Raw genomic sequence first — 25348 nt, 5'->3', positions numbered from 1 at the left:
CTGACCTCTTATCCTGGGAATGCAGTGCTGTTTCCCAATTAGACCCGAAAGCGTTGCTGACTACTCAGAAGAATAAAAAGTCAAAAAAAGTCAGCTCTCTTACTTCATTCTTGCGAGACTGCTGGTGTGAGCTCTCGAACCGTGTGGGTGCTGATCCATACTTACACCCAGATGCCTCCATATGGAATAATCCAGCCTTGAAGTATCAGGGTAAACCTCTGTTTTGGGTGGAATGGTTTGTCGCTGGCATCAAATATATTGGAGATTTGTTTGAGGGGGACAACTGGTTGACGTACACTCAGCTTGGCCAGATGTATGACATAACAGAATGCTCGTTTGCTGAATATAGGAAACTGAAGATTATTATTTCAGCTTGTGTTGAGATGCCACAATTGACTGATCGGAGTCCTGCTTGGGCAGCTCTATCTGTATGCTTGGTTGCATCGCACCCTGCTTCTACCATTTATGGAATTATAAAAGCTACTCAGAAGGGTGATCCGATATTGCCTGCGATTTGGGCAGAGGAATTGGGGGAAGATGTTAACTTCAGATGTTGGCGGAGGTGCTGTGAAAACACTTGTTTAGTAAGTTAGTATTGGTCCCTCAGAGCATCTCAAACAAAGTTGTTGTTCGGGGCCTATTGGACGCCAGAGAAACTATTCAGGAGGCGACTTTTAGACAACAATCTTTGCTGGAAGTGTAAATGTTCGAGAGGATCTCTGAGTCATTTGATTTGGTCCTGTCCCAAAACGATGCAGTTCTGGGATAAGGTTCGTGAGAGGTTGAGTCTGGTCTTGGACGTCACAATCCCCATGAATGCTTCATTACTGATTTTAGGTGATGGCTCTTCTCTGGAGGAAATTGACTTTGGAAAGAGAGTTTTTTTGCTACAGGCATGCATAGTTGCTAAAAAATTCATATTGAGGTCATGGAAATCAAGTACTTCATTTAACATTGATGACTGGGTGGAGGAGCTACTTACTATTTCAACGTATGAAAGAGCCATTTACAAACTCACTGGTGACATTGAAAAATTTTGGGACATTTGGAACTGCTTTCTTGATGCATATGGATAAATCTGATCTTTGATCTGGGGTATTATATACTTACCCTTGAACGCTCATGTTCTGTATAATACCTATGGTTTGTGTGATGGTTTTTGTAATGCCCTTTTGTCTGAGGTATAGTATCTTGCAGTGAAATTCTTGGTTTCTGTCTCCTACTCTTGCGCTCTTATTCTCTTTCTTCATTTTCTTTTTCTTTTTCTTTTTTCCCTTCTTCCTTCTTGTTCTATTTTGAATGTTTATGTGATGTTTGGATTGTTTATGGCGAATTGATTACTTTGCTTTCACTTGGTTGATATATGTGAATTGTATGGAATGCTGTTCATTTATTCATGTTTGATTACTGTGAAAATAAAAATGTAACTTCCATAATAATATAGCCATCAGTGACCCAAGTCCCAACTCTAGTCTGATTAACTCTATCGGAGTATTAGGGCCCAGGCTGAGGACACTTCTCCATAATTCCCCCTCAATTATTTGTAACCAGGAAATGTCCTCCAAACATTGTCTCTAGGCCATGAAGTGTAGTGGGACAGAAGCTTTGTTTATAAAGGGCCATTATGTGTTATGAGCTGTAGCCTGAAACCTAGTTGATGGACTTATGTACCATTATGGTAGAAGTAATTGTTTTGCATTTTTTTAACTAGAATAATAGCTTCATAGTTACCTCTGGGCAATAGTTTGCAGCCCAAGTATTTGCATTGTTCTACATACTCAATTTGTTTTCCTGCTATCATCATTGGAGGGATAGTAGTACGTTTACTGATTTTGCTGTAATTTATATTTAGGCTGTTAGCTGCAGCATATTCCTCAAGTACAGCCAGTGATCTTTTTGAACCTGCATAAGTATGGTCACATATGACCAGATCATCCGTCTATGCTAGGCAATTAACTTTTTCACTTCCCACTCTAGACACGGGTTCGCCCTTTTCAGGAAGTCTGGTAAATCGGCTAGGTACATATTGAACAGTAGCGGGGCCAGCATGCAGCCTTGCTTCACCCCCGTTTGTTTTTATTTGCTTTGTGCATGCCCCATCGCTATCCATCCTTACATGTACTGTTGTACCCGCATAGAATCCCTGTATTATTGTAATTTCTCCCAGGCAGCCCTGCTCTTTCAGTTTGCTCGACAGTCTGTGCCTGTCGATCGTATCAAAGGCTAACTAGATGCCAATCATTGCCGCGTCCAAGGAAGGCTTGCCTTTGGTCTTGGCTACCCTTAATAGGGAATCAATCAGACATAGACATTGAATTGTTCCTGACCCTTTCCTGAATCCCATCTGAAAGGTACCCAGCAGATTTATATTTCCTGCCCATTTTTCGAGATGTCCTAAAGTGAGGGATGCAAAAATCTTGCTGGTAATATCCAGCATCGCCAGTAATCGAATGTTGCCTGGCAGTGCTCTGCTACCCTTCTTGTAGATGAGAATCAAGATGGCCCTACGCCATGACTGTGGGATTACTCCTTCTGCACATACATTGGTTTGCAACATTCTCAAGATGTTTGCCATAAAGACTGGAGAACCCTTAAGCGCCCCATTCGACTGGCTATTAATAAATTAGGAAATGTAACAATTGGCCTTTAAGAAAGACTACTATTGTAGAAAATCAGCAGAAGAATAGATGAGCAAGAGGTGGATCTCTATTGTACCCTCAAGAGAAGAAAAACAGAGATGTGAGATAAATCTTCATGGGCCGGGAGAGACACATAACAGAACCCATTGAATAGCAATGTGCAATTGTAGTAGTTATGGGAATTACATTTTAAGAAGCTACACATCATGGACACAACACGGTTGTACGAATTGTGTTCACACAATTGGACTCAAATAATCTTACAATGTAAGCCAGCATAGCACTCTTGAAATGTAAGGTTTAAAAACCATGATCCAATACCATTTTATTTTGAACTTACTGGGAAAGAGCCGATCGACAAAAAGGTTACAGGCTTTATGATGTTCAGCAGGCCGAAGGGACTATGGGCCTCATTACGACCCTGGCGGAAAGTTACCGCCAGGGCCGTGACTTTACCGCCATGGTGCTAACTACGTTAACACCATGGCGGTAAGGGGATTTACCGCCCCATTCCGACCTTGGCGGGGCGGTAAATCCCCAATCCCCATTTACCCTTCCCCATTCCCATTTTTGCCCCATAGGGCATAATGGGAGTGGGGAAGGCGTTAATTACGCCACCGTAAATTACGGTGGCGTAATTAACACCAAGTTCCCTTACCGCCATGGATTTTTACACCCGCTAGAAGCAGGTGTAAAATCCGCCATGGCGGAAAGGGAACTCGTGATTGGCGGTAAGGGGTCGGCGCAGCTAACGATGGCGCTAACCCCTTACCGCCAGGGTCGTAATGAGGCCCTATGTATAATAGAAAGGAAGAGAATAAATAAAACAGGAAGTAAATGGCCCTTATGTGAGGTGTGCTCTGCTTTTCCGATTTGTTGTGCCCTGAGTTCCCCTTTGGCCATTTAGAGTACATCAGCTCTGAATATTTGATTCAACACTTTTCCTATTTTCACTATACATCAAAAAAGGCTAATGAAATAGGTAAACAAGGAAGTTGGCAGCTGGTTCCATCGGCAATTTTGTGATAGAGCGCCTACCGCATGGTACAGACCTTGTTCTCATGTTGCGTCACCACCTGCTAGCTTGATAGTTGAATGTTGGGAAATAAGCACCTGTACGCAGTAATCATGAGCTCAGACTTCATGGCATTCAGGCCAAAGCTGTTAACCAGGGATTTAAAGTGTCAAAGAGATTTGTTTAGCTCCAAACATGTTGACATTCTGTTCTCCACCATGTGTAAAGTACAGGAGTTTTTTAACCGGTATGTATAAAAGTATGAAATCTGACACTAACTGTATAAGGATAGCACAAAAAGACTAATATAATGTATATTATGTCCTGGGGGAGTGATGTCGCCTCCCCCATTGGCCAATTGTTGGGCCAATTGAGCCATTATGGCTCTGAAATCCTGTATGGCCCAGACATTGACCAGGACGGGGACACTGTGTCATTCCCCCAGCAGACGCGGCCTGGCATCTTCTTATCATCACCCTCCAGCGCCACTCAAAAACTACCTTTGTAAGTCCTGCCTCTCCCTTTTCATAACATTGTGAACGTGGTTTTTGGAAAGTAGCTGCAATTAGGCATTTAACTCGGTCTTCAGGGCCCATAACTCCCCATACGGCCCTCACGTTAGGTCCATGAAGCTTAATAACTGTTATTGGCACGATTCATAAAAATGTTAGTAGCCATGTTAAAACAAGAGTATTTCTCTACAGAGGAAACATTTAATGATTTATGTATCTGCCAGCATCATATTGCAGCATGGCTGCTAGCCTTTGCGTAGTGTTGCTGACCACACTTTCATGTACTGTGCCAGTGAGAGAGAGAAAGAGAGAGAGAGAGAGAGATAGAGAGAGAGTAGAAGAAGGAAGAAATGTGCACACGTGTATTTGATGTGGGATGTATAACGCGCATGCATACAAGTGTTTCTAGGCGCGATGTTGAATACGTTGAATAACGGTCAGAACGCTGAATCATTTTGAATCCTACGTAATGTAGATTTAGACAATCTGGCGAATATAAATTAGAACCACTGAGGAAGAATCGGAGATTCCTGCTCTTTCCTACAACTAAGACTCCCTTTTGAGTCCTTTCTAATTCAAGCGAGAAGTCAAGATGTCAGACAGGACCCAGAAAGCACACTTTCCAGAATTGGGAAATGTTGTCAAGCCCTCGTAGAAATAAGGCAAGGGCCTAATTCTCAGGTCGCCCATGTGGTTACCACAAGCTGCCCAACAAATTTATATTTTCGCGTTAGGAGCAGAGCATTTTTCAATAATGGGCAAACATAATTCCCTAAGGAATGTGTTCATACATCAACTTCTCACCACAGTATAACTAACGCTTATGGTGCGGTAGATTGAAGGATGGGGTGAGGCTGATTAGTACTCTGAATCGAACATGTGGATTGTCTCAACCTCTTAGGATCGAGGACCGTAGGGACTTGGAATCCCTCTGTCACAAGTAAAGTCATTCCACGGGACTTCACGGCTCCACACCTGGCTTTCCCGCTGCCACAGTGACTTCCAATCACTCCTTACACACTTCTGCTTCTGGCCATGGGGGCCCACACCACTCCCCTCGCCACTCCTGGCCTCTGCCATGCACCCTTCTGTGTTGTAGGTGAACCTTAAACTGACACCTCCTCTCTCCTCTCTGATGTCGTTCCTCCCCGAGACAGCCTCTGTAGCAGCGTGTCTGTGTGCTGTCATGGCAGCACTTACGCTATCCTGCACGGAAGCTTTTTGGGGGCACTTTCGTGGGCACCTTTGGTTAGTTGGGGGTCACACACAGGAGTATGACGATTGCTAATAGTGACATCACCCTTGGGCCTGGGCAATGCTAGGGATTAGTGACCTTCTGCCAAGTGGGGCTTCTGCGCTCCCTATCCCGGGCATTGCCTTTTACTCTATGACTAAATTAACTTATATATACCGTGTAATGGATCCCTCTTGATTTTCCTCCTACCAACATGCAGTGCATGTTTGAAATAGAGACCTTGCAGACAGAATCACTTATCTTTATTTGTGATTGGACAAGTGTTGTCTGTCCAGTCCAGAAACAACTGACTCATGCATGTATTGTTTATTGATTATGCACAGATTTAGGATATTGAAACAAAAACATGTTTAAGAGGAAGTGCTTCTACTAGCTGAAAATGTCTTCTATAGATATAATTACAAAGGGCCTCATTACAACAGTGGCGGTACAGTGATAACGGCGTCGGTAGTGCTGCCGGCGCCGTTATCACTGTACCGCCACATTACGAGTTCTGCTCGCAGGTGCAGCTCTGCACGCCCGGTCAGGCCAGGCGTGCAGAGTGGCACCCGTGAGCAGAACTGGATGGTAGCACCGGTACAATTATGAACAGTACCACCGCTATCATCCTCCCCATTCCCATTGAGCCCTACGGCTGCTCAAATGGGAACGGGGATGTACCAGCTCCGGGTCCCGCGAAAGGGGAATTACTGGGCTCGACGAGGTCGGGATGGCCCGGTGATACCCCTTTCGCGGGACCCGAGTTTGGGGATAGCCATGCCCTTAATAAGGGCATGGCTACCTCCAAACTTGTAATGAGGCCCAAAGTGTCGACCATGACATGACAAAATGATGTTCCTTGAGTCATTTGCCCAACACTCAACAAACTCTTAGCATACGTTTGCTTCTTCTGGGACAAAAGACATTGTGGTGCTGCACATGCAGCTGTGTACAGTTGCATATCTCCACCTAAGATGGTGAAGTTAGGTGACATGCATGCAGTGTAAAATTAAAAAGCAATCATTTTAACAATTGGTAATATGGCTTTAATACATAAAACAAGAAGGAACAGAGCAAACAATAAAGTGTGAGAAAAAGAGGGACAGAGAAAGAGAGATCGAGGTCTCTAGAAAAAATAAGAGGCACCTCATATTGTTTCTCCTATTTTTTATTAAAGAATGGAGGAAAATAACTAACTGGCAATAACTAAATGACCAAATAATTAGTGCCATAGTTTCCGGTGAGAGGTGGTGGCCCACCGACCAGTGTTTAGTTTGTTAGTAATTTATCACCAAGGAAATATTTGATTGGATGAGGTGGCAGAGGGTTGGTGTTTCTGTCAGTGTAGGAAAATCTTTGTCATCCCTGACGTGTGTGAGGTGACAAATGGAGAAGGGCATTTGAGTCTATTATGATAGGATATGGGGAAAATTTTGGCAAAGGGCTCCACACTTTTCCTGGTTAAACTCAACCTGGTACAGGAGGCCGAGGCATACATTTTTTTTCGAATCCCGATGAAACATGACAATTGCTGGACCCTATGGCCGATGGCACGCAAACCTAAGAGGCTGGGACTGGAGGACATGTACTTGGTGATTTTGCCATCATGATGATTGAGGAGCAACAGTTAAGGCACACAGAATTGATATACCGGTTCAACAAAGGATGTGTTTCTTCTGGGGCCCTGGTGTTGGAGTGTGGTGGGGTGGTGGGAGTTACCTATGAGGCTGCACCCCTTACAGTTTACTGGGAACTATTTTATTGAAGGTCATTCACCCTGGACGGCGGTTACTGGGGACAATTTAGCCTCTCTGTTGAGTGGAAAGCCCCACTCCCTACTACATAGGATTTGTTTTTGGGGAAGAATGCTTTTGATGGGCAAAATGTTTTGGAGTGGGATTGTATTGTTGTGGTTTACCTTGTGTGTACTGCAATCGTTTTTGAATACTCAAATAAATATATAGTCACACTAAAAAGAGATGGCTTGAGGTTTTTTAGGTGGTCATTCCTGAAAGGACATTCATTGAAATGCCATGGAACCATAGTACTCTTGTGCTCATCAATTTGATAAACAAATCCTCTTGGTTACTTTGGTTCAAAAGTAACAGACTCTTTGTAGGTATGTGACCTTTTATGTCTGTGTTTTTGTGGGGGACAGGGGTGTGTGTGTGTATAGTCTGTTTTTTTATAGGCATATTGTGTTGTGTTTGGTGATGACTCCAGTTAAAGGCCTCAGAGTATAAGGAAATGAATGTCTGTCCATACAACAGAGACATGAGGAAGACACACATGGTGAGTTCGACTTTGCCAGTTCGTCGGTAAGAGACATAGTCCAAACATACCACTGGCCTTCCACACCAGCAACTTTCACTTGCAGAACACTCACACACACACACCACATTTCTTTTTTTTTGTAACGTGCCTAATACCATACCTGAGTTCGGTTTCTAAGTGCAGATCTGGGATTCAATCCTCTGTTGCTCTGCATGGTCTTGCTTCCAAGACCAGCGCGTTGCCCCTGTGCTATCCTCTGTTTTCATTCTACTAAGTGGGAGTTCATTGACATTTTTTCCTTACTAGAACATGGCAAAGTAGGGTCTGATACAATGAAGGTGTCTGCTAAAGACGAGGTTAAGAAAAATGGAAGGAGGGTGAGGCCAGAGCGCAATACAGAGAACTGGTTGGAAGCCTTTGGAATCCTGTCCACCATAATAAATTAAAAACATCCAGACCAGAGCCCGCTTTATTCCAATACAGGGAGACCATACACAAGCAGTTTAAGAGACGTGGGTGTATGGGTCTGGTTAGCCTACGACCAGGAATTTAGACAAAGAAATTGAATTCCACCCTGACATATCATGGGATCAGAGGGATTGAAAATCATGGTGTGAATTCATGTGTGCCAGGAACCTACATCAGGTCCCCTCCTGACCAAGCAAGGGTGACAAGCCTCAGGAGAAATACAAGTACCAACGGGGAAATGCACGTTGGGGGACTGTATGGCCACGAGGGTTTTGCAAGGAACAGTCACAGCACTTTTGGGAGGTGGGGGATGGGCAACGAGAGGCAGGGCCCGCAAACCCACCACAAAGGTTTGCTGTTTTTACAATGGCAAAGAGTGCTCCTGGAGTTAGTAATGCAAGTTTAGTCACACACATCTGTTCCAATTGAGTCACCCCGCAGCAACATGCAGAAATGGACAAGGCACGCCAAAAATCAGCACTGCAGGGCCCAAGCAGCAATAGACAGCAAACATATTGTAAAGGTCCATCCCCACTAAAAATGCATGTGTTAACCCAAGGGCTTAATAGATACTCCATGAAAAAAGAAAGAGAGTCGCTATTTCACAGCTTCAGTGAAGGTTTTAGATTACCCTACAGGGGCCCGCGGTACGCAGTACTGCCAGAAACTTGAAGTCTGCTACAGACTTGCCCGAGGTGGTAGCTGAGAAAATGGAGGAAGTGAGACTATTGGGCTGCATTTGTGGCCCCGTCAGCATCCCTTCCCTGGACCATTTCACTGTATCCCCCTTGAGGGCGGTACCCAAGAAAGAAAAGGGAACGTACAGGCTGATTCATCACCTATCTGATCCCAAGGGGGAGTCAGTGAATGACTGGTTGGATGAGGGGAAATGCCCAGTGTCTTATACCTCATTCGATGAAGCAATAGAACTGGTGAGGAGAGCAGGAACGGGTGTACTCCTCACTAAAGCAGATATTGAATATGCATGCAGACTCCTGCCAGTCCACACAGACATGTTCCACCTGTTAGAGGTTCAGTGCAATGGCAACATAGATTACGACAGAGGTATGCCAATGGGCTGGTCAGTCTCATGCTCATACTCTGAAACGTTCAGCTGTTTTCTCGAATGGGTGGTACGTGAGATCAAACCAGCCAGGAGCACAATCCATTACCTGGAGGATTTCCTCTTCATAGGTAAAATCAACTCTGACGAGTGTCCCACAGTGTTGGCAGCATTCAATTTGACAGCAGCAACACTCGGTGTACCCCTTGTGCCCAACAAAACCAAAGGCCCCACTGGATGTCTTACTTTCCCAGGCATTAAAATACATACTTCCCAGGGAATTCGCAGGCAACCATATGACAAAGTAGAGGGGTCTAACCCAGGACATAGGATTAGTCCTAAAGAAAGAAAAGGCCATGATAGGTAAACTTAATTTTGCAGCCGATGATATACCTGCAGGCTATGTGTTCACAAGGAGACTGTCCAGGGCCACCTCCTGTGTAACAGAGAAACACCAATTTATCCGCCTGAGGGCTGACCCAAAGGAAGACCTGCGTGTCTGGTTGGACTTCCTCACCCAGTTCAACTGAACCCTACTTTGACAATCACTGTGGGTCACCAACAATGATCTGCAGCTTTTCGCTGACGTTGCTGGAGCCACCAGTTTTGGTGTGATTCTTGGGCCAGCGTCGTGTGCTGCACCGTGGTTGGAGGCTTTGCACAGTCAGGGTCGCACCAAGACATAACAGTTTTAGAGTTGTTCCCTATCGTAATGGCCTTGCAACTGTGGCCCAAGTCATTCACAAGTAGAAAGGTATTATTCTGTTCTGACAACATGTCCGCTGTGCAGGCCATCAACTCCCAGTGATCCAGCCAGCTGCGATGCAGTGCTAGGCATCCTGGGGGAGCTAGTGAAGTTCTGCATTTACAACACTGTGGTTGTTACAGCAAGACATTTTGCAGGGCTCAAGAATATAGCAGCTGATGCCCTTTCTCGCTTCCAGATATCGAAGAATTGCGCTGCATGGCCACAAGTGGACCTGACAATGATTACGTTCATGAGTGAGCTGTAGAGCCTTGAGCAGTGGACTTGAGAATCCGGACATTGGCGGAGCTATCACTCACCCCGTGGACGAGGATCCATTACCAAAGGAACTATGGTACATTCCGGGCATTCGACACTTAACAGGCAGATGCAAGGCTGTGAATTCATTTCAACAAATCCAGGAATTGGCATTGTGTTCTAAAGATCAAGGAAAGTCTAAATCATGTGTCTCAAACCACTTAGCAGCAGTGGCGTTCTACATAAAATTGGGAGGGGGGTGGACCACACAAGGGACTTTCTCATGAGGGTGGCGCTGAAAGATTGGGATAGGTCCGAAAAGCAGCCAAGGAACCGCAGGGCCCTCATACACTTTGGTACATTGAGATTGCTATTGGACAGCCTCCATGGGGTTTGCATTTCCACTTTTGAGATGCTGCTGTTGTCTGCAGCCTTTGCATCAGCCTTTTTTGATGCTCTAAGGGTTAGCAAGCTTTGGGCCAAATCCAAATGCGATAGCAGCCAGAGAACTCCTGTTGGGCGATGTAGGGGTCAGCGGCACCCACGCCAGCAGAGATCACAGGTACTGCCTGTATCGCTGTTATCTCGGATCATATAGGTCAGACCCTCAGGTCTGGGCTCCTTCTTTACACACATGGACAGATCACCCTTCTCGCTCTCTTCCATTTCCCGACAGTACTCGCTGCATCCCTGTCAGCAGTAGCCCTGGAAGCCGGGGGACTTTGCTCCCCCCTCCTTTAGAATAGGTGCCGCCACAACAGTCTTCACAGGGCATACAAAAGATTGGTTGTTGGACATCGACAGACACAAACTTTACATACGCCCCGGCCATGTAGTGACACTCACTCCACATGAGCAGCGGGCAGAGCAATAAGATTAGCATATGCACCCTATCATTAGTAATTACCTTAGAGAAGATTTTGGTGTGAAAATTATAGATGATTTGTGAAAAATATAGAATATGCCATGCCAAGCATCCTTGGGCCGCACTGTCCATGTGGAAAATGCACCATGTTTTGTATCAATAAATGATTGGTTTGCTTCAACTGAATTGTCCCATCTCCATTTTCCTCAAAGAGCACCCACGTCTGGCTAATGGGACACTCTTACATAATTAGAACGGTGTGTCATGCCGGGGAAGGATGCCTGGGGCTGAAAGGGAGCACTGGGCATGAGGTGGGACTCATTGTTGGGGATGGTACACACAAGGCTGACTTGGGACCGGGCACCACATATACTGGCAATCCACCTGGGGGGTAACAACCTCACAGAACTGGGCAGGGGGATTCTACTGCATAAGATGAAGATGACATTAATGGTGGTGGCCCACATGATGGATAACACAGAAACAAATTGGTCAGAGATCATACTAACGGTAGCTTGGAAGGGAGCCATGTCAAACACGGTGGTGGAAGCCTTGAGCTGGTGACTAAATGTGGCATTAGAGAAATACACCAGGAGCCTGGGTCTTGGCTTCATCAGACTTCAACAGGCATGCTTTTATAAATGTATGGGGGCCCGGTAATACCTGCACGATGGGGTACATCTTTCAAAATCAGGCAATGCCTTGTTTCCACTCAGCATACGTGGGGTGTTGATGAACATGGGTTGTTATTGGGTATGGAAACACAGCCGTGGGGGCTCTCGGCCAACAACTGGCTTCCTAGGAGCCTTTGTCAGAGTTATGGGATGATCTCTATATAATAAGCAGCCCTGCAACAAAATAAGGGGGGCTATACCCACATACCCTGGGGCAGAGCCATGATGACTGGTCACAAGATGAATGCGACTGTACCCGATCACCAGAAGAGAGGGCAGTCTAAGCAGACCAGTTCATGAAAAATGAAGTTACACTCAGAGCAATCCATTCGGAAGTGACCTGTTCTTCTGGAACGAATTTGCCCGGTAGTGAACCTCTCACCAGAAGCAATACATTAAGGATATGATTCACAGAAGTTTTCCTATGGGATTGCACCATTACAAAATGCTTCTGTGAATCAGACCCTAAGTTTCAGTGCTAATATTAAGCAATAATTTAATATCAATCATTATTACTGATTGTGCATTGATCACCTGCAAACTAACTCTGCTTAAATTAATCAAACCTGCAGTCTTGTTATCCCTTAACCTGTTGTCAAGTTTCAGAGTTATTGCCATGAGGCAGTAGGGGACGAATACTCTGGGTTGACACTGATATGCAGGCATCCACGTTCTCTCGCAGGGGGAACACTAGAGAGATGGGCACCTTAGAAGTGACCCCCAGGCAGCAGTACCGTCTCGCCTTCCATCACACCCCCCAAAGACCCTCTGCTTCTGGTCAGGTCACAAGAAGATGGTGGGCAAATGGGGGTCCCCTTCTAATTGGGGGAGAAGCTGCAACCACCCTCTTTAGCAGGCCAGAGCTTTTGAAACCTTCCCCACCATTTGCTGCATATTGAGTGATATTGGGCCTCATTATGAGTTTGAAGGTAGCCATGGTGCTAAGAGTGCCGGTGCTGCCTCCAAAATCGTGTCCGTGTCGGGGGTCTGTGAATGAGGAATTACCGGGTCATTCCAACCTTGGATGACCATGTAATTCCTCATTCACAAAACCAATCCCCATTCCCATTTGAGCCCTCATATGAATGGGGATGGAGCTAATAACGGCCCGTTAATAATGGGCCCGTTATTAGCTCCCTGGTCCCCTTGCGGGACCCGCAAAGGACGTCTGATCTGACCAGATGTTCTGAGCGGGTCCCACAAGGGAACCTCGTAATAGGGTGGAATGGGTTTACCTCGTAGTAGGGCGGAATGGGTTTACCGGCACCATTACCGGTAAACCCATTCCGCCAACCTCGTAATGAGGTTCATTGTGATATAATTCATGACTAACATGTTGTTTCCCTCGGAAGTCACAGCTGTGGAAGGACGATGAGGCAGAGTTATCAGATGATCTCTACATAAGGAGCAGCCACCACAACAAAGTAGGAGGGGCTGCATCCACATACCCTGGGGAAGAGCCATGATGGCTGGCCTCAGGATGAATGTGACTGCACCCGATCATCAGAAGAGCGGGCAGTCTAAGCAGTGAAAGAAAATGGGGCAGACGAGGTCAAAAAAATTGAGTTACCGCGAAAGTAATCCATTCGGAAGTGACATGTTCGCCCAAAACAAAATTGCCTGGAAGTGATCCTTTTACCCGAAAGCAATAAATTAAGTGTCAGTGCTGATATTCAGCAATCGCTTAATCTTAATCATTATTGCTGATTGTGTATTGATCAGATGCAAACAAACTCTGATTATTGTGGTAAACATGTGGCCTTTTATCCCATCGGCTGTTGTCATGTCTCTGTTACTGCCATGAGGCAGTTACGGACGAATACTGTGGGTTGTTACTGCTATGATCTCACAGCATTCTGACATCCTGGCTAATGCCCTCCAGCATGGTAGCCTGATACCTGAAATCATAAGGCATGTCATTAAAACATAGCCTATTTTCCAAAGTGTATCTTCGTGTGTTAATGCTAACTACTGCCCTCACACATACACCCTCTTGGCAAATGTTGTGAAACAGTTCAGGATTTGCTTGTTTTGCTGTTTCCCCACATCCTCTCATTCTAACCCTCAGAGCATCAGAACTCTCTGCAGGAACACCACATTAATATCTACTCATCCTGATACCACTGGGAGTTTACATTCTGGTCGAGGTAAAATGGGTGAATTTACACTGTGTCCAGTTTTACTGCGCAAAAACAGGAATTGGGTTCGGTTTGTGAATGTGTCAATGACACCAATCATTTTTGCAAAGGTGCTCTGGTTGCGGAACTCCACTGAGCTCTTGTGTGCATTGCAGAGATTACTCTGAAAAATGTATATGGATGCTATTAAGAGTGCGGGATACCAGGTGTACCATGCATGTCCTAGCCCTTCCCCATGCACATGAGACTGTTCTCTAATCTGCATTTTCTGTGTGACATTACTGAACATGCTATCAGTTTCACTCTTATCCATAGTCGTTCTATGGCCAACAGCACATAACTTCTAATGTCAGATCCCTAACAATGGTATGTAGCTCACAATTGCCATATGAAAAAAGCAGCCAACACAAATCAAGACAACAATACATACATATGTGAGAAAGGTTGAGCAGCTATTCCTCAGATGATGCTTCAATAGAGTTTTGGGCTTACTGCACAAAACACCCAGACTCACTTGTAGTGGAAAAGTTTGCTTTAATGTGACAGGCCAAAGCTCACAAATAACCGCTAACCTGGCTCACTGGCCTTACAGACTAACACACAATGTTTTAACAACCAAACAAATTTAATAATTAAATACTTTGAATGCCCCCAACAATTAAACAACTAAATCAGTTAAACTTCCTCCCTACCTATCGATTGCTCTCTACCGTATCCTTACCATCTTCTCCAGGCTTCCTGCTTTCTCCCCGGGGCCATGCCACTCCATCTTCAATACCTGTTCCCCCAGGGTAGCCCGTTTGTGCAAACAGCACCACCCCCATCATTTCCCGCACTATTGTGCTTCACTCCCCCCTCATCTAAAGGGGCTATGCCCCCGGCAACAGAAAAACCCTCCACTGAGGTGTTTTTTTCTGCCCCACCTCTACCATGCTCCCTTCTACTTCCAACACTTTATTATCTCTTGAACTTGCAAAGTCAAATCCAAATGGTAATAACTGTTCCCATAAATTGACAGGTGCACGCCATCATCCCAGAAAACCTTGAAATCCTCATATACTATTTCTCTCTGCTCCAAAACCTGCACCACTGCCAAGCCACAAAATTTCACCATCTCTCTATTTATTTTCTTCCTCGTACGCTGTAATGCTCCCTCACTTACCGCTCCCCTCCATACTCTCCTCGGCAACAGCTTTGTCCATAATACACTTGCCTTGGGCCATATATCCCGGACCCATACCAAATCCCTCTTCATTTTTCTCAGCATAGCCACGCCTGTGTCTCTTACTAGGTCATTCTCCCCCACATGTATTATCACCCCCTCCGGAAACCCATAGCGCTCTTTCAACCCTGCCAACAAAAGCAGCAGCTGATCCCAACGAAGCCCCCCTAAACCTGACCACCTCACAAGCGCCACTTTGTAACTGCACCCCAACTGAGTACCAAAAACCCTTTTCTCCACCTCCTTCCCGCCCACTTAACAATAGAGTGGCCCACAATCCAAATCTGCAGCATATCCCCCAGCCTCTGCACAGCATCTGCAAAAGAAATTACAATGTCACTTTCCAGTCCACTACCACCCCAAAACATTCAGCCCTCCCCTGCGCCCCCTGCCCCTATTTCAAACAGCATCCAAGTGAGAACTGATCAAACTGCACTCCTTAATTTTTACATAAGAGTATTTCTAAAGGTATATCCTAGAATTATTTATTTTAAGGTGCGGAGGAGATAAATAACAACCCTGGCATATGGGTTGCAAAAATGCACACAATAGATCAAGTTCCCAAATGTGGGAACTCCCGTCCTCTGCACTCTATGGGTGGCTCTGTGAGGAGTCCTTATATGTTTGATTCGTAGTTAGGTAATATTTAAATAGAATTGTACAATCATGTAGGTAATTTGCTTAATGACATAGATCAATACATATATCAATACACATTGACACAGTTAAGTATTTTTAGAACAAATCCACTGAAATGTACTAGAAGCCCAATGTGTTTCATGAAACAACTGACTTCTTCAGGGGCAATTTGCATAATTTTCTTAAAGTAGTCTGGAAAACATAATATTAAAGTGAATGCATATTAGTCCCAATAGTATAAAGAAAATTGTATAATTTTCAATAGCAACTGAAAACCTCATTGAGAATTCATATATGTCTTTTCAACAAAACTCTATACCCACATGTGTAGACATAGGTCAAACAAATCATACTGTAATAAATATTTTAGAATCTCTACCTGTTCATCAATGATTAACATAGTGACATTTTTGTATTGAAAACAAATTACGTATGCAAATAATTCCATTGCTCATAAATGTTGGCTGTTCATCACAAAGAAAAAGCTGTCAGTCTACTGAACTTGCAGTGTAGCCTTTCTCCCTAGGCTGTTAGTAGGGAAAAAAAGGGGGGAAGAGGGAAAGAGTCATCAAGATAAGAGATCCTAAATCTAACTAACTAAAAATTAGAACTAATTAAGGGTGATGACTTACCACCTTTTGTCTAGATTTTGACTGAAGATGGTAAATTGAGTGAGGATCACTTCATTTTACAGAGGCTTTCACATGGGAAAAAGCATCCAGCCCAAAGCGGGCGAATCCCAGGAATATCTAAGAATAAACCAAAAAGTGGATATACTAAGTAAATATCCAAAAAAGATAGAATAAGACTGATGTCAAACAGAAGATCCCAGTATACTTACAGTTGGGTAGTCGGGTAGGTGTGTAGTAGTAGAGGGAAAGTGTGATCTCCCTCCAGGACTCGTTATCCATAAGTGGCGTTAGCTGTCCTTAAATACCCACAAAATGGCCACCTAACGTCAGGCATATATGCGTCAGAAGACGCGTGACATCACGATTTAAACATCGTGACGTCATCGTGCGCATGCGGAAAGCGCTGTAGCGCCCAATCTTCTAAAAATCAATTAGATCGGAATTTGAGAAAAGACGAAATGCGATAGGATTTTGAGAAATGAACACAGCAGTGAGCTCCCAATGGGGGCCTAAATGTATCAAACAGTAGGATTAACCATTGTGACGTTTTTGGAAAAAATGACGTGTCAAAAGCCAAGCGTGAAAGATGTAGCGCTGGAGATGGAATATAATGGTAGTTTTAGCTAATGCTAGCTAAAGATAATTGACTGCCTTCTAGGAAATCGGAGGACATATAAATAAGACTAATATATAGTAATGACAGTATGATTTGTTTGACCTATGTCTACACATGTGGGTATAGAGTTTTGTTGAAAAGACATATATGAATTCTCAATGAGGTTTTCAGTTGCTATTGAAAATTATAAAATTTTCTTTATACTATTGGGACTAATATGCATTCACTTTAATATTATGTTTTCCAGACTACTTTAAGAAAATTATGCAAATTGCCCCTGAAGAAGTCAGTTGTTTCATGAAACACATTGGGCTTCTAGTAAATTTCAGTGGATTTGTTCTAAAAATACTTAACTGTGTCAATGTGTATTGATATATGTATTGATCTATGTCATTAAGCAAATTACCTACATGATTGTACAATTCTATTTAAATATTACCTAACTACGAATCAAAAATATAAGGACTCCTCACAGAGCCACCCATAGAGTGCAGAGGATGGCAGTTCCCACATTGGGAACTTGATCTATTGTAACTATTTCAAACAACCCCTTGTTTCCAAGTCTCCAAGATATACCCTATTTACTTCCCGGACCATCACCGTCCCAATTTTTTAACCTAATGCTCAGCTAAACTCCATCAACTACCTTCAAATGCCGCACCCATCCTAAATTAATGAGTTCCAAACTCCTCTGCATTTTCCCCCACTGCCTTTAACACCCTTCTTCTAACCCATGCAGCTAACCCTGCTTAGCCCTCCTGCCTCTGCTATCCTCCTGTTCTCACTTTCCCCCACTCTCCATCAACGTACAACTATTGTACCATGTTTCCTGCACTGCACCAGGGGCCACGTGCACCCCCGTCCATGCAGGCCCATCTCCTCATTTCTCCACCTGCCACTGCACCAGGGGCCAAACCTGCGCCCCCTTCCATGCAGTCCAATCCACATAGCTTGCTCTTCCAGCACCTTGAGTCCATTACACCATGTTTCCCCACCTGCACCAGCGGCCCTCGTGCACCCCCGTCCATGCAGTCACCTCTCATCACTTCCCCCCCACTGCACCAGGGGCACTCCTGCACCCCCGTTCAAGCAGTCACCTCTCCTTATACCTCCACTGTACCCAGGGCCAAACGAGCCAAGTTCCTCCCGTGCTGTGCATACTAAATTCCTGCCCTAGCGCGTACCCTGTCTCTTGCCTCTCCTGCAAACCGGGGCTACTACCGGACGCTCGAAGTTGCTATATCCTCTTAACCTCTGTGAGTCTCTCCGTATTGATTCTGTGCTGCTGTAACTCTCTCATGTCCCCCAAAGCTTGCTCATCTTGTCGTGCAGCAAGCGTGAAGGTTTCCCCACCGTTTTCCACACCGTCCCGATGACGGCCACCACATCCTACCCTCTTCCCAGTTACCCCCGATGACCCTCTCCCACCCTCCTAAACGTCTCCTCCTCACCCACCTCCTACTCCCTTGGGATCGCCCCTAAATCTTCCCCAACCTTTGCGCCCCCACCCTTTCTGATAAACTGATGCCCCACCTACAGAAATTCCCCACTTTAACTGGCATACGGTCCTTCCCTCCCACCTCCTTGCCATGATCCTTGCCCTTTCCCTCTGTCCCCTGCCTGAAAACAATGTGTAATCGGATGCGAACCCACGCATCTCCTGCACTCGTGTTTCAATTTGCACATCGTCCTTGTGCAACCTCCTTTATTGAAATCCCAACATGCTGCTGAGGGCTGACCTCTGCCTCCTCCCCTGTCCATTCTGGGGTGGGGCAACCAAGAAAGGGCCGGTAAGGCACGGGTAAGCCACTTGCCATGTGTACCATTTGTAAGAGGATTCAATTCAACACTACAGCTAAGTCAACGCCTAGTCTATAATACTGAATGAAAACCCTTATTGATATATCTTTATGTCCAGTTCATGCGTTCTGGATGACTACCCCTATATAACACCCCTCTCTTGGAATCCCCCTGACCCCACTGAGCCAAGAAGTAGTTCTGTTTTGCAAATTAAAAGGTTTATTTGATAATTTAAACAATATATATTATATCACGCTTTATAATAAATTAATAATTGAATAGCACACTTAATCTGATATGATGAAGATTAACAACGGAGAATCTGGCACTAACACACTTCTCTATAATCAATAAGGAGTTGACATGAAATGGATAAGGTAGCACAGTGGTAAATAGGTACAGGAGTATAATGTGGTAGAGAATGCTTTACAGGGTTCAAGGAAATGCAAGGTTGAATGAATGAAATGCAGTATAGAAAATACTCAATATGATTTCAACAAAACAATGTAATCACTTTTCTCTGGCAATCCCCTCCCCCCTTTTATGCAATGCAAGGAAGTGGAAGGAAGACACACAATTCTCAGAAATGCAATTCAATGTAATTCAGTTCAATCCCCAGCAAGCTTAAAGAAAACAGATAGGAGTTTTGAAAACACAGGCCCAAATGCTTTTATATGTGCTAGCAATGGATGAGAAAAATGCTGGAAATGCTTTTAATTCCCTTTCAGAGGTTCAGGGTGAGTGATAGCTACTCTCTATGAATTCAGGATCACCTTAACAATGCTTTAGTAGTAACTAGCAGGTAAACGAAGTTTTTGGCAAGGAAAAGCAAAACTTCTGTCTTTTTACACGTGAAGAAATTTGCAAATCGCGGCAAAATTCGCGGATGCGCCGAGCGCTATTACAGAGGAACCACAAGGACTATCTCTATCGTTTTGGGGTCCTAGGAAAGCCTAGGATCTCAGCTTCAAAATGAAAGTTACTGCAAGTCTCTAGCACAAACGGTTGCGGAGATATGAGCGATTTTGTGAAGGTCGTTTTTCAGATTTGAAATTTTAAAATTCAAAAAGACAAGTGCAGCTTGCAACTAGGAAATGACAAGTGACAGCTTTACAAATGACAGGTGACAGTTAGGAGGCAGTTCTACTTAGATTAAATAGATTGAATTATATTATTTTAACTAAGAGATTGGTTCTGCACAGTTTTGCTATGTACTCACACTATATTCTTGAGTGAAATGGGCCTCGCCATGGATCTGGTCAGATTTTAAACTCGCCTCTGGTCTCTGCACTTCACAGTGATCTGGGTCAGCTCTCTCTGGTTCTCTGGTCTGGGTCTCTAGTTCTGGATAGATTGAAGTCTCTAGTTTGGCTCTCTGGTGGTTTGATGGAGGTAAAGTATGGATTTTTCCGGCAGAGCGTCCCGCTGCAGATGGAATTGAAGGTCCCTATCTGTCCTGTCTGTCTGCTTTTATGTGTTTAGAATGTGGGTGTGTTCTAGCATCACTGACCCTACCTCTCTCTCAGCTTCTAATTGGTCAAACTTCCATTTATCATTTGATTGGGGAATGAACTGTGAGTCAGAGGGATGTCATTTTATGGCTTGCAGATAGGACACTCCTCTGTCAGATTGCACACATTCTATATTTGATAATAAAAGACATATTTCAGAGTTACACAGTTGTTTGAAATTACATATACATGGTGTGGCTGAATTTAGCCATGTCTCTGTCCAAATCTGCTGTTTCTAAGAGCTTGCATTCAGAAAGGGCAGATAATTGACTTTTTAACTGATTTTTCAATTTCTGACATTGACCCAACTTTACATACATGTGTGCAGGGAGTATGGACATTAACTGATGAAGTTTCAGATTTTTAACATGCATACATTTAGAGTAATATCCACTTTTCCGCTAAAACCCCCCTGAACATACCACCGGTTCTAAAAACCTCTTAAACTGTGGGCAGAAAAATCACAAGAATTATGGTATCATTTATAAAATTTTCACATGTCCGCACCATGAGTTATTCATCTTTTTCTAAACAATATTCTGGCTACAAAGGGGTGTGGTTTCCTCTCAGCACAAGGTAGAAATACTGGTTTATCCAGTTCTGCCAAGCCAGCTTGCTCTCACAGGCAGTGCCCCTCCCCTTTCCTCAGGAGGAAGCCACTTTTTACGACCATTTACGACTCCTGCCAATAAAACCTTTGCCTGAGCCAGGACAGGGCTTTGTTCAGAGCTCCTGTAGAGCACAGGTAATTCAATTATCAGATAGATGGCATATCCTTAGTGTGAGCAGCAAAAGGGCAGCTAGGCCTGGGAACACAGCTGTGACTCAAGTTTCACTCCTGATGGGGGTAGTTGCCAGGCAAATTGGAATCTCTTTAAGCTGTCATTTCTGTTCCCCAGTTTCTGCATTCAAATAAAACTAAACATTTTCACATATGCAGCTAGAAGGCTGATTCTAAGTTTAAAACTATGACATTTAAACAATTGCAACCTAAGTGACACTCAAAAGTAGGTCACTCATTTAATCTAAACATTTTCGATTTTAGTGTCTTTAAATCCAGTGCAACTTAAACTGCTGCCTCCATAGCAGTTTTGTTATAAGCATTGTTTTGGGCTCTTCATTTCCCAGATTTTGTAGGCACACAACACTTCATTCTACCAAATGTCTGCTGGTGTTCAGTGAATATTTTGCACATATTGCAATGTTTGAAATAGGCACTTTGGCTTGCCTTCAGAGAAACACAGGGTGGTTTTAAACTGCCGGCTTTTGGATAGTGGTGAGTACTGGTACTGCACCCATTTTTGGGATTTAAGAAAATGAATTCCCCACAATTCTAGGTTGCATTTGGCAATCAGCATTTCCATTCCCAATGGTTTCAGACTACTGTGCGGGTAGTCCAATGGTGATTTTAAAGCGCTTTGAAGCTAACCGGCGCTACTGTTTTTCCTTTGGCAACCCATTTCCCTCATGGCAACCCGGCCTTTCATTCTCGCACTGGTGGGTGGCAAGTGAGGCAACCATTTCGGTGTGCGCACAAACTGCGCAGCTTTCCGGGATTTCGGCGCACATGTGGGTTTTCCGCCATCTTGAATTTTCTAAGCCCACAGCACCAAATGTTGTGGCATGATAGCTTAAACGTGGGTCAGGACACCCAACAAGCCCCCCCACGCGACTGCACTTTGAATTTGAGTCGATGGGGAGTCGCGTGCCCAAGGGTTTTGACCCACGCACCGGTCTGTCCGCATAATCTTCTTCCGGTAGATGGCACAGTTCAGCATCTTTTCCTCCATCCGGTCGGATCGATCGGTTCTCCTCGCCAGTCCTGATGGGAGTATTGGGCGGTCCACTGGGCCCATTGGATCTTCGTTCCCGGTCTCTGGATCGTCCTCCTTGGCCAGTCTTAAGGTCTTCTTTCTCCTAGGACGACAAAGGAAGAGCGGCAATACCTACTCATAGACGTTTTTCCACCACTGTTGAGATGGTGGGACAGCATATGCATTTCATCATGACGAAACATTACATTCTTATTTTGATAAAAAAACAGTATAACTAAGAGACAGTTTCATGCAAATCACAATATTTTAGAGACTAGATGTGGTATGTTTTATGATTGGAACAGAATTAGTCTGAGACAGTACCCGCTAGGATTCCAGAGGATTCCTCCAGTTGTTGCAGAGTGTGCCTGGGATGGCAACATTTCAACTGGTTTATGTGGACCCACTTGTCTTCCCCCGCTGCCAAAGGACCTTTGGGGATGTGGATTTTGTAGGCCACAGGGGAGATCTTGTCGATGATCTCAAAGGGTCCTTTCCATGTAGGCAAAAATTTGCGCTGCTTGGCCTGGTTCCTTTGGAAGTTGTATAGATAGACCCGGTCCCCCACCTGATATTCCTTCCTGGAAGTTTTCAGGTCATAGTGGGTCTTCATGCTATCAGCTGATCTTTCTAGATTCCGCTGAGCATAAGCAAAAGCATGTTGGAGGTGTTTCCTTAAATTCTCCACATACTCATGAGTAGTGGAGGCATTTATCAGTGTCTGCCCTTGGGTCCTGTAGAGCAAATGCTGAGGAAGCACCATCTTGCGCCCAGTCATCAACTCAAATGGTGACATTTTGGTTGCAGATGAAGGGGTAGATCTGATAGCCATTAGGACCAGAGGTAATCGGATATCCCAACTTGGCCCAGAATCTGCCACAAACTTTTTTAAGATGCTCACAATTGTCCGGTTATATCTCTCTACTGCCCCAGAAGAAGCTGGTCTATAAGCAATGTGTAGCTTTGTCTTGACCCCCAGTATCTCCCACATCTTTGTCATTACTTCACTGGTGAAGTGGCTACCCCTGTCTGACTCAATCCTTTGAGGTAGACCAAAACGGGAAAAGATGTGGTTAATCATCAAGGCAGCTGCCGTTTCTGCCTTGCAATTTGGGGCTGGGAGACATTCCACCCACTTGGTAAACAAGCATGTCACAGTCAACATGTACTTGTTCCCCCTAGCCGAGCGAATCTCAGGGCCTACAAAGTCGATTTGTAAATCTGACCATGGCAGGGTCATCCCCCTCTTTTGTAAAGGCGCCCGGTGCGTGAGGGATGATGGCTGAAATTGTGCACACACAAGACACCCCTTCAAGTATTGGTCGAGGTCCTGCCCCATGTGTGGCCAGTATGCAACCTCTCTTAAGATTTCCAATGTTGTGTGAAACCCCCTATGACCGGCGGTGGCCGCATCATGGGCGTGACTTAACATCAGGCTTCGGAATGAGGTAGGAACCACCCACTGATCGTGGCCAGCTTTGGATTTCCTTACCAACAAACCGTCTTGGATCCGGAACATTTTTGGACACTTCATCAACACTCTTAGGTCCTCTTTCCCAATGTAATCGGTATCCGTCAGGGGAAAGTTCTCAGGGTCCTCAAGGTGCTGGTAAAATTTACCAATAATTGGATCCCCCTTCTGAGCGGTAATCAAATCAGCATCAGGGGTCTCCTTACTCCATTGTGCAATTGAAAGGTCGTTGTGAGCATTTGTCTGGGACCTAGTGATGGCAGTGACCTGGATTTCCCCCAACAGGGACTCAATCTCAATTAGATCCCCTTGGATGGCCCCGGTTTTGGCCAGCTGATCAGCTAAGTCATTTCCAGTTTTGTCTGGTCCCTCTACTTTGGAATGACCCTTGATCTTCTTCCAATAGATGGTCATCTCATTCGAGGTGACCAGATCATCAATGTTTTGGATCAACTTCCCATGTTTCAAGGGTTTGTTGTTAGCACATAACATGCCTCTGGTTTTCCAATTAACCAGGTGCTCCACGAACCCGTTCCGTACATAATCCGAATCTGTGATTATGACCAGTTCGTGGAGTTGATGCTGGACAGCAGTGAGGATGGCCTAATGCACAGCCATCAATTCTGCCACCTGACTACTTCGGGGACCAATTTTGTATCCAGCGGAGGGTTCTGGGGACTCATTCACCCATGCATTCCCTACGCCGGCCACCAGTTCTTTCTCCCCGTTGTTGTCAACATGGTAAGAGCATCCATCCACATACACAGTGGGCATTCCCTCACACTTGTCTTCTTCAAAGACTTTGTGTGGGGAATTAAGGTATGCCTCCATGTTGTCCTTGATTTTCAGACCTTCGTCCTCGAGACAGTTTTCTCTGGCACAATCATGCAAGTCAGCCAGACCTTGCGCGAGTGGACTCTTCTTGTTTTGGCCATATCTGACCTCCACAGGAAAGCCTTGCATTGACAGAATCCAGGAAGTAATTCGGGAATTACTCACATTTCCGGCCCGGATTCTATCACTTTGGAGATATTGCAGAGGCTGGTGTGGAGTCTCCACTATGATGTGTTCCCCCTGGATAAACGGGCGGTAATTCTTCAATGCCCACACCGTTGCCAGGAGTGCCTTCTCACAATCGTTGAATTTTTCCTCCACAGAGGATAAAGTTTTGCTCGCATAGGAGATTACTTTATTGACCTTGTCATGCTTTTGGTATAATACTGCCGTCAAGCACGTATTAGAGAACCCTGTCTCCAGGAAGAACTCCTTGTTTCTGACAGGGTAAGCTAGGCAAGGCGCTTGTGAGAGGCTTCTTTTGAGTTGTTTTACTGCCTCGGCTTGTTCTGGACCCCATTCCCACTTGACCCCCCCCTTCAGGAGATGAATCAGGGGTCTGGTGATCTCTGCGTAGCCCTCAATGAACTTTCTGCTGTAATTAGTCAGTCCAAGGAGGCTCCTTAGTTCCCGCAGAGTTGTGGGGTCTTTCAGTTTCTGAAGTGCTTCCACTTTCTTTTCCTGGGGACAGAGGCCCTGAGGAGTAATCTCATGCCCCAAGAAATTAACACGGGTTCTACACCACTGTGCTTTCTGAAAGGAAAGTTTTGCTCCGGCGGCCCTCAACTGTGTCAGAACATAACGGATCTCCGCTATGTGTTCCTCCATAGATGAACTTTTGATGAGGACATCATCTACATAAGCCAGGTTACCCCTCGCACCCAGGTCGGGCATGGCCTTATGTAGGAAAATGTTGAATTCATT

The sequence above is a fragment of the Ambystoma mexicanum genome, chromosome 3p (genome assembly GCF_040938575.1).
Source record: "Ambystoma mexicanum isolate Mex_15411 chromosome 3p, UKY_AmexF1_1, whole genome shotgun sequence".
Classification (NCBI taxonomy): domain Eukaryota; kingdom Metazoa; phylum Chordata; class Amphibia; order Caudata; family Ambystomatidae; genus Ambystoma; species Ambystoma mexicanum.
The sequence above is the reverse complement of the archived record's forward strand: the minus strand, read 5'-3'. Positions refer to the sequence as shown.